Source organism: Lepidochelys olivacea (genome assembly GCF_965140295.1).
Source record: "Lepidochelys olivacea isolate rLepOli2 genome assembly, chromosome: 6".
In the NCBI taxonomy this organism is placed as follows: Eukaryota; Metazoa; Chordata; order Testudines; family Cheloniidae; genus Lepidochelys; species Lepidochelys olivacea.
This window is the reverse complement of record NC_140416.1, coordinates 34,841,216-34,853,966: the sequence shown is the minus strand read 5'-3', so window position 1 is coordinate 34,853,966 and position 12,751 is coordinate 34,841,216. Positions and strand designations below refer to the sequence as shown.

The 12,751-nt window shown below is 46.0% G+C and overlaps 1 protein-coding gene and 1 long non-coding RNA gene across 4 annotated transcripts in view; one reads left to right on the top strand and one right to left on the bottom strand.

Annotated features, from left to right (window-relative positions):
* Positions 1-2,834: 2,834 nt before the first annotated feature.
* On the bottom strand, positions 2,835-5,831 carry LOC311522524. Its single transcript, XR_014712156.1, has 3 exons — positions 5,664-5,831; positions 4,524-4,612; positions 2,835-3,450 (listed from the first exon to the last, which is right to left on the bottom strand). It is a non-coding gene; the product is annotated as an uncharacterized lncRNA (long non-coding RNA).
* A 53-nt stretch (positions 5,832-5,884) lies between these two features.
* Positions 5,885-12,751, top strand: part of PPFIBP2 (PPFIA binding protein 2) — a 206,630-nt gene continuing 199,763 nt past the window's right edge. For 2 of the 3 annotated variants that reach the window (XM_084631946.1, XM_084631943.1), the window contains exon 1: positions 5,885-5,973. The gene's annotated coding sequence lies outside the window, so the exon portion shown is untranslated. The remainder of the gene's footprint in view (positions 5,974-12,751) is intronic. The other variant, XM_084631947.1, reaches the window with a different exon arrangement.

Sequence of the window (12,751 nt, the reverse complement as noted above, 5' to 3'; positions counted from 1 at the left end):
GGATCAGAAGTTTATAGTGATAGTTTTAGTTACACTTGGAAAATTCTTAGTACAGAAGAGTAGTATTACAACAAGAAATATCTGCTTCCTCAAACATCTGTTGAGGCAAACACTGTTCTGCCAAATTATTAAATTTTATTATTCCATTTCACCGATACTGCAAAGGCACAAATGGCAGTGGAGAATTGGGTGCTAAACAGCCATTTGTGCTTTTGAAAATCTTTTCCATACAGTGCTTTTCCTCATCACCTTCCACTCAAGGGCTCAAATCACTGAGGCTCTGATCCTGCAACGAGAGGGCCGCAGAGCTCATTACAGAATCAGGACCCAAGGCACGAGTGAGGAAGCCCATTTAGATACCTAGGGTATGTCTACACTACGAAATTAGGTCGAATTTATAGAAGTCGGTTTTGTAGAAAGCGTTTTTATACAATTGATTGTGTGTGTCACCACACAAATGCTCTAAGTGCATGTAGTCGGCGGAGTGTGTCCACAGTACCGTCGCAATCGTTGACTTCCGGAGCGTTGCACTGTGGGTGGCTATCCCACAGTTCCCGCAGTCTCCGCCGCCCATTTGAATTCTGGGTAGAAATCCCAGTGCCTGATGGGGCTAAAACATTGTCGCGGGTGGTTCTGGGTACATATCGTCAGGCCCCCCTTCCCTCCCTCCCTCCTTGAAAGCAAGGGCAGACAATCGTTTTGCGCCTTTTTTCTTGAGTTACCTGTGCAGATGCCATACCACGGCAAGCATGGAGCCCGCTCAGCTAACCGTCACCGTATGTCTCCTGGGTGCTAGCAGACGTGGAACTGCATTGCTACACAGCAGCAGTTTGCCTTTTGGCAGCAGACAGTTCAATATGACTGGTAGCCGTCGTAGATGTAGTCCTGGGTGCTCTTTTAACCGGGGGCCTGGGCAAACGTGGGAGTGACTCAGCCAGGTCATTTCCCTTTTAAGTTTCGTCTCGTGGCGATTGAGTCGTACCGGCAGTGCACTGTCTTTTAACCTGCAGCTAGCAGAAGATGATGGCTAGTCGTCATACTGCACCGTCTTCTGCCGAGCACCCAGGAGATGACGATGACTAGCGGTCATACTACACAGTCTGCTGCCAGCAAGATGTATAAAGATAGATGAAGTAGATCAAAACAAGAAATAGACCAGATTTGTTTTGTATTCATTTTCTCCTCCCTCCCTCTGTGAAATCAATGGCCTGATAAACCCAGTTTTGAGTTCTATCCTTGAGGTTTTGAGTTCTATCCTGGAGGGGGCCATTCAGTTTCTTGCAAAGCCACCCCCTTCGTTGATTTTAATTCCCTGTAAGCCAACCCTGTAAGCCATGTCGTCAGTGGCCCCTCCCTCCGTCAGGGCAACGGCAGACAATCGTTCCGCGCCTTTTTTCTGTGCAGATGCCATATCATGGCAAGCATGGAGCCCGCTCAGATCACTTTGGCAATTAGGAGCACATTAAACACCATACGCATTATCCAGCAGTATATGCAGCACCAGAACCTGGCAAAGTGATACCGGGCGAGTAGGCGACGTCAGCGCGGTGACGTGAGTGATGAGTACATGGACACATACTTCTCTGAAAGCACGGGCCCTGGCAATGAGGGCATCATGGTGCTAATGGGCCAGGTTCATGCAGTGGAACGCCAATTCTGGGCTCGGGAAACAAGCACAGACTGGTGGGACCGCATAGTGTTGCAAGTCTGGGACGATTCCCAGTGGTTGCGAAACTTTTGCATGCGTAAGGGCACTTTCATGGAACTTTGTGACTTGCTTTCCCCTGCCCCGAGGCGCAAGAATACCAAGATGAGAGCAGCCCTCACAGTTGAGAAGCGAGTGGCAATAGCCCTGTGGAAGCTTGCAACGCCAGACAGCTACCGGTCAGTCGGGAATCAATTTGGAGTGGGCAAATCTACTGTGGGGGCTGCTGTGATGCAAGTAGCCCAAGCAATCAAAGATCTGCTGATATCAAGGGTAGTGACCCTGGGAAATGTGCAGGTCATAGTGGATGGCTTTGCTGCAATGGGATTCCCTAACTGTGGTGGGGCTATAGGCGGATCAAGATATCCCTATCTTGGCACCGGAGCACCAAGCCGGCGAGTACATAAACCGCAAGGGGTACTTTTCAATAGTGCTGCAAGCACTGGTGGATCACAAGGGACGTTTCACCAACATCAATGTGGGATGGCCGGGAAAGGTACATGATGCTCGCATCTTCAGGAACTCTGGTCTGTTTCAAAAGCTGCAGGAAGGGACTTTATTCCCAGACCAGAAAATAACCGTTGGGGATGTTGAAATGCCTATAGTTATCTTTGGGGACCCAGCCTACCCCTTAATGCCATGGCTCATGAAGCCATACACAGGCAGCCTGGACAGTAGTCAGGAGCTGTTCAAGTACAGGCTGAGCAAGTGCAGAACGGTGGTAGAATGTGCATTTGGACGTTTAAAAGCATGCTGGCGCAGTTTACTGACTTGGTTAGACCTCAGCGAAACCAATATTCCCACTGTTATTACTGCTTGCTGTGCGCTCCACAATATCTGTGAGAGTAAGGGGGAGACGTTTATGGCGGGGTGGGAGGTTGAGGCAAATCACCTGGCTGCTGGTTACGCACAGCCAGACACCAGGGCGGTTAGAAGAGCACAGGAGGGCGTGGTGCACATCAGAGAAGCTTTGAAAACCAGTTTCGTGACTGAACAGGCTACGGTGTGAAAGTTCTGTTTGTTTCTCCTTGATGAAACCCCCCGCCCCTTGGTTCACTCTACTTCCCTGTAAGCTAACAACCCTCCCCCCTTCGATCACCACTTGCAGAGTCAATAAAGTCATTGTTGCTTCACATTCATGCATTTTTTATTCATTCATCACACAAATAGGGAGATAACTACCAAGGTAGCCCACGAGGGGTGGTGGAGGAGAGAAGGACAAAGCCACACAACACTTTAAAACTTATTGAATGCTAGCCTTCTGTTGCTTGGGCAATCGTCTGGGGTGGAGTGGCCGGGTGGCGGAAGGCCCCCCCACCACATTCTTGGGCGTCTGGGTGAGGAGGCTATGGAACTTGGGGAGGAGGGCGGTTGGTTACACAGGGGCTGTAGTGGCGGTCTGTGCTCCTGCTGCCTTTCCTGCAGCTCAACCATACGCTGGAGCATATTGGTTTGATCCTCCAGCAGCCTCAGCATTGAATCCTGCCTCCTCTCATCACGCTGCCGCCACCTTTCAGCTTCAGCCCGCCACTTACTCTCTTCAGCCCTCCACCTCTCCTCCTGGTCATTTTGTGCTTTTCTGCACTCTGACATTGTCTGCCTCCATGCATTCGTCTGTGCTCTGTCAGTGTGGGAGGACAGCATGAGCTCAGAGAACATTTCATCATAAGTGCATTTTTTTTCGCCTTCTATCTTCACTAGCCTCTAAAAAGGAGAAGATCCTGTGATCCTTGAAACACATGCAGCTGGTGGAGGAAAAAAAAAAAGACAGTGGTATTTAAAAAGACACATTTTCTAGAATAATGGCTACAATCTTTCACGGTAAACCTTGCTGTTAACATTACATACACAGCACATGTGCTTTCGTTCCAAGGTCGCATTTTGCCTCCCCCAACCATGTGGCTAGCTCCTCCCCCGTCCCCGTGGCTAACAGCAGGGAACATTTCTGTTCAGCCACAGGCAAACAGCCGATCCGGAACGGGCACCCTTAAGCACCCTATTTCAACCAGGTGACCATGAATGATATCACTCTCGTGAGGATAACACAGAGAGATAAAGAACGGATGTTGTTTGAATGCCAGCAAACATACACTGCAATGCTTTGTTCTACAATGATTCCCAAGTACGTGCTACTGGCCTGGTACATGCTAGTGGTAAAGTGTCCTACCATGGTGGACGGAATAAGGCTGCCCTCCCCAGAAACCTTTTGCAAAGGCTTTGGGAGTATATCCAGGAGAGCCGCAAATGCCAGGGCAAATTAATCATTAAACATGCTTGCTTTTGAACCATGTATACTATTTTAAAAGGTACACTTGCCAGAGGTCCCTTCTCCGCCTGGCGGGTCCAGGAGGCAGCCTTGGGTGGGTTCGGGGGGTACTGGCTCCAGGTCCAGGGTGAGAAACAGTTCCTGGCTGTCGGGAAAACCAGCTTCTCTGCTTGCTTGCTGTGAGCTATCTACAACTTCATCATCATCATCTTCCTCGTCCCCAAAACCTGCTTCTGTGTTGCCTCCATCTCCATTGAAGGAGTCAAACAACACGGCTGGGGTAGTGGTGGCTGAACCCCCTAAAATGGCATGCAGCTCATCATAGAAGCGGCATGTTTGGGGCTCTGACCCGGAGCGGCCATTTGCCTCTCTGGTTTTCTGGTAGGCTTGCCTCAGCTCCTTAAGTTTCATGTGGCAGTGCTTTGGGTCCCTGTTATGACCTCTGTCCTTCATGCCCTGGGAGATTTTGACAAATGTTTTGGCATTTCGAAAACTGGAACGGAGTTCTGATAGCACGGATTCCTCTCCCCATACAGCAATCAGTACCCGTACCTCCCGTTCGGTCCATGCTGCAGCTCTTTTGCGATTCTGGGACTCCATCATGGTCACCTCTGCTGATGAGCTCTGGCCGCCGTGGCAAGCTGCAGGTGACCATGCAAACAGGAAATTGAAATTCAAAAGTTTGCGGGCCTTTTCCTGTCTACCTGGCCAGTGCATCTGAGTTGAAAGTGCTATCTAGAACGGTCACAATAGAGCACTCTGGGATAGCTCCTGGAGGCCAATACCGTCTAATTGTGTCCACAGTACCCCAAATTCAACCCGGCAAGGCCAATTTAAGCGCTAATCCCTTTGTTGGGGGTGGAGTAGGGAAATCGATTTTAAGAGCCCTTTAAGTCGAAAAAAAGGGCTTTGTGTGTGGACGGGTGCAAGGTTAAATCGATTTAATGCTGCTAAATTCGACCTCAACTCCTAGTGTAGACCAAGGCCTAGATAGATAGACTTTACTAATATTAATAGAGTTAAGGCTCAAAACGTTGCTGAGAGGTAGAGAAAGTATTAATGATCCCATTTTACAGACAAGAAAACTGAGGCACAAAATAGCAATGATCACAACTTGTCCACTGTCACACAGGGAGTCAATAGCAGAGCTCAAAATAGGTCCTGATTCCTTCCATCCCTTTGTAACCAAACCCTGATATAACTATTTTGGTTGGGGGTGATATTTTACTTTTAAGGTTATACTGGTACAACCTCTACCATGGATGCAATTATAACCAGTCTAAAAGTGCTTACATTGATGTAGTTTATTACCCTTCCTGCCTGGAAGTAAGCTACACCACTATTTCCACTTTTAGACCAGTACAACTGCAGCCACGCTAAGGGGCTTGCACCACGTTAACTACACCACTAGAGAGGTACTGTACAACTCTGGGTGCAGACGAGAGCTACGTGTTGGCATTTTACTGCACCCATGAAAGCCTGTTAAACCAAATACTCTGTAGCGAAAAGTGTGGAAAGTTTGCACCCGAATGTACCTGCTGAACGGGAAAGGTCTAACCGGCAAAGAAACACCGCCCGCCCGGCCTCCCCTTGTTCCTGCAGAAGTGTTGCTAAAACTGCCCCCGTGTGCAGCCAGTGACCCCGGGGCTGCTCTCAGCCCTTTCTCCCGTGTGCCCGCGCCCGGGGGAATACCTGCCCCGCAGCAGCGCCGCCGAGCCAGTGCCCCGGACTGCCTCCCCCCGCTCCCACTCCGAATCACGTGGGAACAATAGCTGCCTGCCGGTCCCGTCCCCAGAACCAATGGCGCTGGCGCTCGGACGCGGGCCGCCGGAGTCCGCTCGCCCGAGGCAGCCGGGCGCAGGGGCCAGCGCGCGGCCAGGGGCGGCCGCTGCGCGCGCGTCTCCTCCAGCCCCGGGCGTGAGCAAAGCGCCCGCGCACCTGCGCCGGCCGGGGCAAAGCGCGCGCCCCGGGGCGCCACGCCGAGGGGAACCGGGCCGCTCAGGTCAGTGCCGCCGGGCAGCCCCCGGTAACTCGGCCCGGGCTGGGCTGGGCTGGGGTGTCCTCCAAGACACCCTCAGCGGTTCTCTCGCCCGCTGTGCCCCCGGCGAGCCTGGGGTTGCGTGGGAACCAGGCTGCGGGGCGCGCTGAACTCTGCGCTACCCCAGCCTCGGCCACTGCCTGGCGGTGTGGCCTCGGGCACCTCACTTCGCTGCTGCAGGAGCCCAGGGCTGCGCTCAGTTTCAGCGCTGGTGCCAGGGCGGGCGTGACTCACTTCAGCGTAACAGCCAGCAGTAATCCAGCCTTCCGTGGCTCAGTTTCCCCTCTGTGTAAACACCCATCTCACAGGCTGTTCTTGGGGGCGTTTGTTAAGGATTTTAAGGTGTTGTAAGTGTTTTGTTAGACGTGTGCAGGGGGTTTAAAAATCCCTTCAGTCATATGAGTGTCTGTAAACTAAGTGCAAAGCTGGGGCTTCCTGGTTCCTTTTTTGTTTTGTTGCATTATAGGGACTTTTATTCTTTCGCCAGTAACATTGAGACATTACTTTTAAATGAAAATGACTCATGTAGAGACTCCCTTATGCATGTTTATTCTTGTAGGTTAAGAAGGCTTTAAAAGGGAATTTGTGCTGGTGGGTTAATAAACTTGTTTATTGACATAAGGCTGTTGATTCAGAGTATGTGCTGTCATTGAGTACATCCTGGTGTAGCCAAACTTAGTTAAGTGGAAGAGAGGAATGTGCATATTGTTGCATGACCTGCAATTCATAGCACTGCTGTGCTTTCAGCATTCAGTCCTGCTTTGTTTGTTTGTTTTTTGTTCTCATTGCTGCAAGAATGAAAGAAATCTGGATTCAGGTATACTTTATGTAATGTTGGCTGGAAGTGTTTATCCAATGAAAAGAAAAGGAGGACTTGTGGCACCTTAGAGACTAACAAATTAATTTGAGCATAAGCTTTCATGAGCTACGGATACATCCGATGAAGTGAGCTGTAGCTCATGAAAGCTTATGCTCAAATAAATTTGTTAGTCTCTAAGGTGCCACAAGTCCTCCTTTTCTTTTTGCGGATACAGACTAACACGGCTGCTACTCTGAAATTTATCCAATGACAAATTCAGAAAATAAGTTACCAAAGGGAATAAAATAGTTAAGAGGACAGACACTATATATGGAACAATGGGAGATTATTTTTTTCACCACACAACGATAGATCAATTCTAAACTCTCAGGAGCTTGACTTTTGTTGTATCCAAGGCCCCATCTACACCTAAAAATTAGTTTGACCTAGCTAAGCACTCATGGATAAGGCTATGATTTAGTCACCAGTATTTTTGGTAAAAATCATGGACAGAGCATGGGCAATAAACAAAAATTCACAACCCGTGCCCTGTCCATGACTTATACTAAAAATACCTGTGATTAAATCTTGCGGGGACCTGGTGGGGGCCGCTGCTGCAGGGGGCAGGGCATGGGGGGCACCCCAGGACCAGAGGCATCAGCTGCCAGGGGCTGCGAACCATGGCTGCCCTGGCTGGGGCTGGAGGCCACCAGAGCAGTGGCTGGTGTGGCTGTCCCTTGGGCCGCTCCAGCAGTGGCTAGGGTGGCTGTCCCAGAGCCACTTGAGTAGCTGGCCCCGGAGACAGCCACACTGGCCCCTGCATAAATCACAGAGGTCACATAGCTAAGCCAACCTAAGCCCCAGTATGGACACTGCTAACTTGACTCAAGAATTCTTCCAATGACTTATGTGATGTTTCTCAAGGGGGTGGATTTACTCTAGTGGTGGAAAAAAACATTCTGTCGCTGTAGCAAGTGTCTACACTATAGTGGTGTAGCTGTAGCTCTGTAGAACTTGTGCGTTAGGTACTACATACGTTTTCAACCCGGGAAGATATGGGCGGCAAAAGTATGGGGCGATGTCAAATGATCTCTTATTCCGTGAGTGTTGACTATGCTTAGGACCCTATCAAATTCACTGTCATAGGATTTTTTAAATGGCAAGAGAAAATACAGTAGGTAAACTAGTGGATATGGGTGTCTGTGTAGCTAATGGTTAAGATAGAGTATAGTAACCTGTATATTAGATAATTTTAATATTAACTTTAAAAAAAATTAAATTTGTCTATGGTGCGAGATTTGCATTAGAAAACATACTATAATAACCCGATACGGTTCTTGCATTGCATTCAGTTCCTGATTGTGGTCTTTTTAGGGGAACTTTCTTCTCTTCTCATTTTTCTTTTGGTATTAAGAAGCTGCAGTAAATGTGTGTGTTATGTGTATATACTAGCTGACAGTAGAACAGGTTGATTCCGAAACTTTTACAAAGAAGACAGAGTGAATGGGATGGGAAGTAATATTTACAGGGCCAACAGTAAACATAACTTTAAAAAGCACGTTGAAATCAAAAGGCATTGAGGAGTTAATTTAGAAGTGCGGAGAGACAATGTTATCAGTATCTGAATTAAATATCCTAGAGCCCACAACGACACAGGCCTGAGAGCCTGATGACCTGAGAAGATGGAAGTGGTGTCAGGGTGCAGGATGAAACTCAGGGTAGTGTTCTTGAATTGAATTTGCAGTTGTTAGTGTAAAGCATTACAGTGCCTCTGTAGTGTAGGGTTTTGTCCCCATTTTGCAGGTGAATCAGGAAAACCTGTGTTTCTATGTCTGACTCTGCCATTTAATCCCCAGATGATAAAGCAAACAACAGACACTTTACTTCTCAATGAGCATCCACAAAGGGATTTAATATGCTTTAACTTCATACCTTTAGTTAATTTGTCTTTGCTCTCCTGAGTGTCCTTATGTAGACAGCCCCTTAGGTTGCGAACTTTTCAGGACAGGCACTTTCTCTTAGTATGTTTTGGCAGTGACCAAGCACATTGAGATCCTGGTCTTGATTGGGGCCTTTAGGTAGAGCCCTGCGTGGATACAAAATTTCTATCCACATCCAATCCATGATCTGCAAAAATGGTCCATGGATATCTGCAGATTTGCAGGGCTCTACTGCAATACCGATCAATAATAATGAGAGGTGAAGTGACATGTCCACCAATGTACAGAGTCTGTGGCAGAGACAGGATTAGCACCTACAACTCTTAATATGCTTTAACCACTAGTCATGCTGCCTTTCATAAAGGAAAAACCTGTTTAAATACAAATCTTATGGTGACAGTGATGTGAGAAGGAAGGAAAAATGGTGAGACAGTTTAATATGTCTACTTAACCCACTAAAACTACATCATATTTATGAGAGCTTTCACACATTCGGAGAGCAAGACCATTTATCAGATGTCTGTGTTTATAGTGGGTTAAGGTGAAGAGAGGCTCCACTGGCCCTGAGTTGGTTCCTGAGCTGAGTGTCAGACATTCCACTTGGGAAGAAGCCACCCTTGCTTTTCACCTCTACACAGCTTACGCTGGAATGATGAAACTGTACGGGTATTGCAGTTGGGCTTTCCTAGGCTTGGATATTAATCAGTTTACAAGATTCAGGGTCTACAATCATCACCTCCTTTAAGATGTCTATTTTTTAAGTTTTTGAATATAATTCAGAGCATTCAGTATTTATCCAAATAGAGATGATAACCTTTACAATATAGGAAAATACTTTCTTTATGGTAAAAATACATTCCCTCCTGCCAGGTGGGTGAGGTAATATCTTTATTAAGAACTTCTGTTGGTGAAGGAGACAAACTTTCAAGCTAGACAGAGCTCTTCTTCATCTCTGGTAAAGGTACAGGGAGTGTCACAGCTAAAAACAAGGTGGCATATATTGTTTTGCATAAGTCATTAATACATATTCTAAGGGACTATTCAAGGTGAAGTGGCCCATTAACTCCTCTTCAGTCATAGGACAAAAGAAGGGGGTTAGTGGGATACAGATTGTTGTAATAAGCCATAAATCAATGCCTTTATTAAACCATGAGTATCTCGTGTCTTGCAAAGTTATAAATTTAAGAATCTCAGGCTCCTCTTTTGAAGGTATTGTGCAGGTTTCCTTTGAGGACGAGGACTGAGAGGTGAGGTATGGAGTGATCATTTTGTGAAAAGTGCTCACCCACAGGTGATAGTGTTTTTGTCTTTTATTATTTTTCTGTGTAAGTTCATTTGAGAGCATAGTGATTGTCTGCTTTCACCCACGCAGTTATTGGGGCATTTAATGCATTGGATGACGTACACCACGTGTGACAATCTGCATGAAGGATCACAAAAATATAAACATAGGCACATTCTAATTAAATGCAAAAACAACGAGGAGTCCTTGTGGCACCTTAGAGACTAACAAATTTATTTGGGCATAAGCTTTTGTGGGCTAGAAACCACTTCATCAGATGCATGGAGTGGAAAATACAGTAGTGTGTGTGTGTGTGTGTGTGTACACTATACACATAGTACATGAAAAAATAGGAGTCGCCTTACCAAGTGCAGGGTCAGTCTAACAAGACAATTCAATTAATAGTAGAATACCAAGGGAGGAAAAATCTCTTTTGTAGTGGTAATGAGGGTGTCCCATTTCAAACAGTTGACAAGAAGGTGTGAGTAATGGTAGGGGGAAATTAGCATGGTAAAATCTGTTTTTGTAATGATCCATCCGCTCTGTCTTTATTCAGGCCTAATTTGATGGTGTCCAGTTTGCAAATTAATTCCAATTCTGCAGTTTCATGTTGGAGTCAGTTTTTGAAGGTTTTTTTGTTGAAGAATTGCCCTTTTAAGTCTGTTATTGAGTGACCAGGGAGGTTGAAGTGTTCTCCTACTGGTTTTTGAATGTTATAATTCCTGATGTCAGAACTCAATTGTCTCGTTAGACTGACCCCACCACTTGGTAAGGCAACTCCCATCTTTTCATGTACTCTGTGTGTGTGTCTAATATATATACACCTGCTACTGTATTTTCCACTCCATGCATCTGATGAAGTGGGTTCTAGCCCACAAAAGCTTATGCCCAAATAAATTTGTTAGTCTCTAAGGTGGCACAAGGACTCCTCGTTGTTTTTGCTGATACAGACTAACACAGCTACCACTCTGAAAGCTGTCATTAAATGCAGTTTATCGCACAAGGCCTCTCTGTATTTTTTAAAGTTACAAAATGGTAACTTGGAAAGTAAATGCACTAGGATACAAAACAACCTGCAATGCTCACAATTTGGGGGAAAGATAAAAGGCTTCAAAAAACACTTCCAGAAACATCATACAAATGGGGTTACACCATTCAGATACTTGTAGATGTTGTCATGTCTCCCCCTTGCCATCCTTGACTTCCCAAAATAGTTGAATAGCCAAGTTATGCATATTTAGCTTTTTTAATCTCTCAAAATCCAAGAATTCCAACCCGCAATACTTTTTTGTTGCTCTTCTCTAAATTCCCTCCAGCTTGCAATATCTTTCCATGGTATATTATCTTTTCTATGCTACATCAGCTTGCCAGTTTATTTTGAGGCATTGCCTGAAGCAATAATTGAGACCATATTTTTCCCTGGATGATTAGCTCTTTGACTTTATTTCATCCCCCACAACAAAGGAGATAAGATGTCTTTGATGAACTCTGGCTGCATAATTTCCCTCTTTACAGTATAGTAGTTCCTGTCTCCTCCTCCAGCTTTTATGTAGGTGCATGTTAAACAACAAAATGAAGGCACTTATTGTAGCTAAATGACTATTCCCGGAGATTTTTAGCTCAATATTTGTATTTACATTCTCTTGTGTTCTTGGTGCAATTCTTTCTCCTTTGTTTGTGTGGATGTTGTGCACTTTGTTTTGCTATAAAATCATTCTCCAGTAGCGCTACAAATCTATTTGGCAATTCATTGATATGTAGAAGCCAATGAGCACAAGATGCTTTAATTGCAAAGATAAGTTTTGTTTAAAAACAACAAAATCAGCAAAGCCTATGCAACTTCTAGATCAACTTGCCTATTGCCTGTTTTATATTCATGATTTGTCAAGTTACCAATTAGGGATTTATAGAACTGGCAGTATGGAGATCTGTGTTCTGTGCCTCAGGTTTGCCATTTGTAAAACAGATAATATTATTCGGGGGGGGGGGGGGGGCACACGGGGGGAATGATGTAAGGCTTAATATTTTGATATTTGTGTATGTCCTATGGCCAGAAGCTCCAGGGTAGAATATCTCTCTACTTCCTCCATTGATGAAAGGGGTTGCCACAGAAAGCAAATTGTTCTTGTAACACCATGGATTTTGTGGAGTAGTGGACTCCCATAGAAGCATACCTTATGGCAAGAGCTCTTTCCAAGCAGCTAGGACACTGCTCAAGGGTCCTATCTGCAGACAATACAGATTGAGGACTTTGTGTTGAGAGATGATGCAGAGGACAACAGCAGAGCTGAGCAGGCTCTGCTGAGGCCCTGCTCACTCAGCACCTTAATAAAGCTGAATCACTAAAATGGGTTACAGTTGTGGCACTTCCAGGTTAGACCAGACATGCACCTTCCATTGGGACTGGAGACAGACCTGCAAAGAGACATGTGGACTATGTTGCTACTCTCTCATCCAGATTCTGAATGGGGGTCAGTTGATTGGTGTGGTGGTGCAGTTAAGGAGCTCTGTGTGGGACAGTCTCACCTATGGGTAGGAAGGGAGTTAGATGGACTACTGCCAAAATTATTGGAGTATTTTATTCTTTATTTGCATTTATATTCTGTACATATTTATACATCTGTTTAAATGTGTTCCTTTTTCCCTAATAAGGATTTCCTTGTCTGTACGTGGTCTGAGTGCTTGAGATTGGGGCAGTTCTGCCTGGTAAGGGCACTTGGG